At 42.5% G+C, this 7500-nt stretch overlaps 1 protein-coding gene across 2 annotated transcripts in view; it reads right to left on the bottom strand.

Annotated features, from left to right (window-relative positions):
• The window catches only part of LOC126570585 (nitric oxide synthase), an 84062-nt gene that overhangs the window by 28940 nt on the left and 47622 nt on the right, over positions 1-7500 (bottom strand). The gene's annotated exons all lie outside the window — the stretch shown is intronic.

Genomic DNA, 7500 nt, shown 5'->3' with positions numbered 1-7500 from the left:
GTTGTTTTCCCAAGAGAGTGGAGCAGAATTTCGAACAGGGAAATGAATGAAAGAATGAAGAAAAAAACTACTACATAGCGATGAAGTTGAAGGTTCTTTTGGCCTAAAATTTCAATTTCCTGCGGCGCTTGTTCAATTCAACCTTTAATCTCCCCCAGTAAAGGACAGCAATAACAGCTGGATTTGAATTCAAACTCCGATTATTAGACCAACTGGCCTCTGCTTTAACTAGCAAACGAGCAACGATATTCGATCCCAGTTTGTATTTTTCCATCGCAATTCCATCGTTGGCCGTACGATACAGTGCGACCATGGGCGAAGTTCAACAAGCGAATCGTCTCGAGACTCGGGCCGACAGGTGGCAGCTCGGATGTAACAGCACACTCTAATTATCCGCTCGAACATTTTCATAATCAGTGGACACTTTTTCACGCCACATTATCGAATCATCACAACATTTTACGCTGTGCGCTCCAATGCTCGGTAGCGACAAATTGAATTAATGTTCGCTTCGGGGGAAAGTGCGAAAACAGCAGATGCCAGCAACTTGTCCTAAGCGAGTGGTGGGCGGTTGTTTGTTGGATAAACGAAGGTGGCAAAAACGATCATTTTAATGATGGAAAACGATGGTGAGAGAGGGTTGATTTGAAAGCGCTGTTGGAATTCTATAAAAAAGAAACGATCGAAGGTTTGTTTATGAAGCTACACAAATATTTTCACAAGTTACGCTGGGTGAAAACTATGCCCATTAAGCTGTGATGAGTTTTTGTAATCGTTAACGGCGATTATTACATGTTGATGAGGATGTGTGTTATGCCACAGACCTGTCCTAGGTAAACAGAACAGTTTGTATTAATGACTTAAAGTGAATATACGGTACCTTCTAAACTAAACCCTATTTGGTACATGAATTCCTATCAAATGTAGCGTTTTTTAGTCAGAATTTTACTATCAACTTCATGCTAAAACTAGTTACAAAGTGCTGACTATTTGAAACTGCATTTCTCCTTATGTCTAAAAAAATCCAAAAATTATCTTCGAAAAAAAATATGAAACTGAGTAAAACATGTGCGTTCATGGTGCTTTTCGCGTACAGCTCTTTTGCAGATAATAAGATTTACGAGAATCGTTCCAGGGCCTGCGGGTGCGAACATGATGCCGCTAAGTTGATTTTCCACTCGAATGGCCACGTGTTGCATGGTACGCTACCATTTGGCGACATTTTTCAGCCGTTTGCAGCCGCGAGTGCCATAAGAGTAGCATACAGTCGTGCTGCATCTGTCAGTGGCACTGAGTGTCACTTTTCGTTGCGATGCTGTAGACACTACACGAGCGTGTCTAACTCATCGAGGTACCAAACACTCGAAAAGGCAAACTGGAACAAAAAAAAAACTGAACAAAAGGCCCCTCGCAATTTGCTCCTTTGACTGGCTGGTGTGAAAAGCACTAAACCGTTTACACTCTAGAGTGTATTCGTAAAGGAAAAAAAAGTAGAAAGGTGGAGATCGTTAAGGGGTAAAGTTGCACGAGCATTATGTTACACAGAGCACGTATCACACTGCATAATTCGTTCTCTTTTTGGATCCTGTACTTCTCGTAAACATTTTATTCAACACTCAAACAACACAACATATAAAAAATAAAACTATTTCTCTAACTCTTGCGAAAAAAAAGAAATCTTTTCTTCAAAATGTATGCTTTTGGAATGTTTTCATGTAGAAACAAATGGCACGTGGCACAATAGCGCACAAGAAGGTACGATTTATTAGTGTTTCGCTAAGCTGTGGCAAGCCTTTCTCCCACGAGTAGTCAGGTGACAAGGTATTAAACAAACACAAAAGGGTGAAAAAAGAATTTCTTTTTGATACCGGGACTACTGGATTGCGATGGGTTGGAAGCAATCGAAACGGCAGAAAGGCGAAGCAAACATTGACAATAACACATGCCCTTTTGGCCTACGATTACCCAAGGGACAGCGACAAATAATGCGATGCTGCATGCCGCAGAAGCATCAAACGGCAAATACCTTTACGCCAAGGTAAACCATTTTGGGAGCCGGGGAGGGTCAGATCCACCCTTTCTCCTTTATTGTCGTCCACTTGAGTTATCCCATTTGGAATCTACTACGGACTCACGGATCGTAAATCTTTCTATTCCCTGTCGCCGTTTGGCACGGTTTCAGAACAGTGTAAACATTATTTAACGGACGCAAGAGACACAAATTAACCGTAACCGATTGGAATTAACTCACCGAGGGTAATACTTTTCCTCATGGTAGTCGTCTTGGAGGGTTTCAAAATCATTCTGTTGGTTTCTATTGCGCAATCCTCAATAATTCAAAAAGAGATTCTGCTGTCAATACGCTTCCACTCCTTTGAATAAGGTTTATATCTTGACAATCATTTATCATTTCCATTTTTTAATAGGATGTTCAGTTCATAATAAATCGTTCGTTTTTCAAATGCCTGCTTGATACGAATGGACACTTGCATTCCAATATGTTTTTTGGGAGGCCAAATGCAAACTACAAACCATCAACTCCGATTACCTTCATAATGCTTTCCCGCTCACGAGTAACATTCACTATAGTCTACGTTCCTTCGCACCCGAAGCACTCAGCAAAGGATCGAACACCTCATCATTATTTAATTGCCAATCGACCATTCGAATGGCCTCACCAGTGTCCCGTTCCGGAACCCAAGTCCGGAGCCCTTCGCGAGGCGATTACTGAGTGTAAATACATTACTGTGGTTAACTGTACAACACGTTCCAACAACATTCCATTGGTCACCACCACCAACCGAATGGACGGCACGTAATGGAATCGTTTATTAACGAAACCAATCCAACCAGACCACTGCTGCTCGACCGGTGTCAAAAGCAAATATTTTTCCAAAATGAACACCCAACGGGTAACGGTTGGTAGTGAGGTGGACGACGAGTAGACCTGATGTCGGTTGGAAGGAGCACTCTCACACCCCCCAGACAAACGCTACAAATACGATTCACAGCGTATGAGCGGACCACAAAGACCATTTCCGCTTGGGTGACGATTCGGGGACGGTAAACACCAGGTGAGTTCGTTCGGCCGCCCTGCAGCTCCGATAGGGCTGCAGTCGGAAATGGCGAAAGGTCGGACGGTCAGAAATGTGTGATTTATTTCCAATGCATGCTTCCCTCCGCCAGGGAGTAGTTAATGGGCAGTAGCAGGAAAGGCAGGTGCTGTACGGAGTATTTCGTTGAATCGCTAATACGCAATACCTCAACGCAAGGCAACAGTTTTCACTAAATGTGCTTCCCTTTGTGTTTTCCTGTGAATCAATTCATGTTTTACTATAATTTACTATTACTTTGAATTGTTTCTGGAAAAATGCCAAATGGTGGAATGTTTTTCATATGGCAGATTCATGAGAAATGAGGCATCAATCGTAGAAAATGAGTCACAGCATCGCACTCCTTGCCAATCGCCTTTTGAAAGCGAAACGAATCCTTACGAAAACGAAAAGCATTCCACGTTCCTAGTTCACGACAAAAGAACAAGACACACGCCGGCACAGTGTTGGCGGAAATTAGTTCGCGAAATCGTATTTCGCACAACGTACACTCGACACTTTCGCTTCCCCTAATGCTATTGAAACGATTTACTCACAACCGACCGAACGTCTGTCAGGGTTAAACCCACTCGAGTTGCTCTAAGGCGAGCAAACGTTTACCACCGCCGGCATTTCACTGGACTGGTTTGAGCGCAAAGGCAAACCTGCCACAACCGGAAGCTCTTTATTTGAGAAAACACGTGTCAGTTCAACCGATGCCGGTACCCCTTGGCATCGAATCTGCAACGGGAAGTACGCGGGGTCGCTCCTGATGGAATGGCTTCCCGGGAGAAAATGTATCGCGCGAAACTCATTCCGTAATCCTTAAAAGATGTGACTGCCGTTCTGGTGACACGTGGAAGAAATTTCGCAATCCATTTCAGTGATGGGAAGGTGTATTCGAAGATGTTTTTGAGCACCGTTCACCTCGCGAAAACCAGTGCATAACGTCTGTATTTGACAAGGTACCCTACCATTTGTGACATTGCATCGACACCTTTGTGCAGCGGTTTAATGCGCGTACCTTACACTTCAATTACCATACAAATGGTGCATTGTTTGATGTGCACTTTGCATTGCAACGCTATATTTTTAGCATTCCTTCTTTGAGGCAGCTCAAGCGTGTTCGTCGGGTAAGATTTTGAAGGATGGTTAAGTGATGCTTCGAAATGGATTGCAGGAGCTTGGAATTCAATCGCAATAGATTTCGCTGCTTTGCTTGCATACACATTAAACGAATGACATTAAACGGTGACATGTGCATTATAGGTTTCAACCAAGATATATTTTGTTTACTCAAATTGATCAAAGCAAATGAGCACGCAATGTAAATTAAATTAAAATAAAATGTGCCACACCTTTATTCAACTCATTCTACTTTTTTTTAATTTAAAAAGTCCTGCAACGTCTTGTTTGCATATAACAGAGGTTCTAGGTAGTACAATAGAAATGATGGTCATTCTCTTGGAATAAATTTAAATTCGTTTCTTATCAACCGACCTTCTTATCGATTGCTTCAATTAATCTTAGAGCGGATATTGATTTTTTAAATTTTAAACAAAACACAACATCCCTTTGCGATTTTATTTATTCTGAAGGATATTGAATTCAAGAGCAGTGCTATGATAAAAAGAGAGCGCACGTTCGAAGGTCTCCGAATGTTTCTGATGCTTTCAACCGTCCAGTGCGCGGAGTGATACGGTTCAATCCAACCCACGGCGGATCGTGAGATACGCGTGGGAATTTAAAATCGATCAACGTGAAGCTAAAAGTTCTGCTCGAATGAAATTGACTTTTTTTAGCTTTTTTTGACAGCAGCATTTTTGGTGCGCACGTTAGAGTACGCTACTTTCCAATCCACTGCGCTTTTAAGCAACTGAAAACAAATAAAATTTACATCAAGGAAAACATTTTACAAGTAATGGCATTACTTTATCGCCAGATCTCTCAAGTAACGCATTTTATACAGGCACAACTGGTGCGCATTTATTAGAACAATAAGGTGTGACGGAATGAATCACTATTTATCATTAAATCTACAATTAATAACGTTTACTCAGCCAAAAGCATCTCAAGGGATTCATTCTATATGCACTCCTGATGGTTCAATCATGTGCAGTTTAAAATAAATGTCGAGACTAACGGCATCGCTATTATCACACTCCAGAGTCTCGTTAGAACGTTCACAGCTCTTTTTGGGAAAATAATCTACGTACTTAGGAAGGCTCCTTCACAAAGTCACCCATACTGATCTTCGCATCACGATCCCGATGGAGTCATATTTTCCATTAGGAAAACTTTTACCCAAAATCATCGAGCGGTGGGAAGGACAATCGCGAATGTGTGCATGAAATGTGTTTACCCATTTTGACGTGCAGCGCAGACCACGTACCAAGTCCTGCCACGTCTTCGTTCGCTCATTCAAGTAAGCTCAGAATCGCGGCAAGGATCATTATGTCGAATGTTCGAACGGAACGGAGGTGAACGGAGCTGCTAAACCGGCGAGTGGTTAAGCATACTCATGACCCAACCATGCAACCGGTGCTTCAAGCAGAACCTCTCTAAAATCACTGCATGGCCCCATGGTACATTGGGCGCGCTAATGAGCAGGTGGTCGCCGGTGGTTCGTCCATATTTCTTCCAACAGAATGCATTCTTGTCTCTTCTGGGAAACCTCACCGGATATTGAAACTAACGGCGATCGAGGTCGCGTGATGGTTTGACGACGTACAGGCGAATGAGATGTTGGAGAGAGGAGTTTCATGGATCTACGAAAGTTGGTCTGCTGCTCAAATGACGTACAACACGAACGCCTGAACATGGGAGACGATATTTAGCCAGTGCACCAATACGCCACAAGGAATATCTCGAAGCTGTGTTAGATTTGAGATTCTTGAAGATTTGAGTTCTTGAAGTTATAGAAGCATCTTTGCACCCTTGTTTTCAACAAATATTCAAGATAATATTAATTTTCGCCTTTATTAAGAATTAGTTTTGACAAAATGCATTGGAAGGAACTTCTCTGATTCAAAACACGCTCTACTATCTTGGATCATACAATGGGTTTTAAACTCATATTAACATTCGGGTCACAGAAGAAACTAACAGCCAGTCAGCATGCCGCAGTTTAAAATAGCAACCTGTCCGAGGATGATTTCGCCACATAATTTGGAAGTGCATGGCTTAATTAAATTTGCTTTTTCCCATCAACCCGTGCCAGTCTTCGTGGCCAGAGAGGTAAAGTTAGGTCCAAAACAGTTGCAACGCCTGGAAAACGATATGATGTAGCTCCGTTGCCGAAACCACGTGATGGAGACGCCCTTCGAAATGGAGGCGCCAGGTAACCGGTACTTTTAGGACTTGATAATAGCGATTAAAATGGTTAAATAACCCAGAATCTCAAACTCCATTCTGTGGTGAATGTTAAAATGTTGAAAAAAATATTCTTCACTCAATTTTTGGAAAACTGCATCGTCATAGCAGATATATTATCAATCTTCAATACCAAAATATGCATAAAATAAAATTACGTAGAATATACACCATGACAAAACTTAACATACAGATACACCGAGGACGTGGCCGCGAGCTCATGGATTAAGCTAACTTATCAATCTCCTTCTAATACAATTCATGCAACTAACTGTTATTTTGTTCTATTATCTAGAAAACGATTGTTTGAAACGAAATCAGTTTGGTAAACAGAAGTCACTTTATATTCAAAATCAAATAATAAAGATTTGGAATCATTCCCTGGCCGCCTCAACAACGGTTCGCTTTCAAGTGCAATCGTTTCAAACATATCCTCCGGCAATCCGGCACCGGCTGCTCACACGGTAACCGATACACCTTTACGAAGAGTAGTCAACAGTGAAAAGCAATCCCACCTTGAGCCGCCATCCACGGGGACACGTGTTCCACAACACCGTGCTGCTTAAAGCTGAAGCATCCCATCTCCCAGGAACGACATAGATCTGGCGCGGCGAGTTAGGCGAGCTTTTAGCCACACACACCGAGAGTTCGTCAATATGTTTGCACTTCACCGTGGCACCGTGGTGACGGTGGTAGAAATGCCGGTAAACCATAAAACAACCGGCGGCGTTGGAAGAGTGTTTCGTTTTTTCTCTCTCTCTCTCTCTCTCTCTCTCTCTCTCTTTTGCAACTGCTTAACATACACCTTTAGCTGTGGTGCGCTTGTAGAGAGCGAGACAAAGAGCACTAACAATCGTAGGCGGGAGGTGTAAGGATGAAACACTTGAGGTGCTGTGGCAAACAGCAAGGAGGCAGTCTCCAGCTGAGCAATATTCAAAAATGGCAAACGCAGCAGTGCCATAAGCTGGAATAATATCAGCGGCGTCAGGGAAGCATTGGCTTTATGAAATCCTTGCTCTCTCTCTGTCTCTCTGAC

The sequence above is a fragment of the Anopheles aquasalis genome, chromosome 2, assembly GCF_943734665.1.
Source record: "Anopheles aquasalis chromosome 2, idAnoAquaMG_Q_19, whole genome shotgun sequence".
Lineage (NCBI taxonomy): Eukaryota > Metazoa > Arthropoda > Insecta > Diptera > Culicidae > Anopheles > Anopheles aquasalis.
The sequence above is the reverse complement of the archived record's forward strand: the minus strand, read 5'-3'. Positions and strand labels throughout refer to the sequence as shown.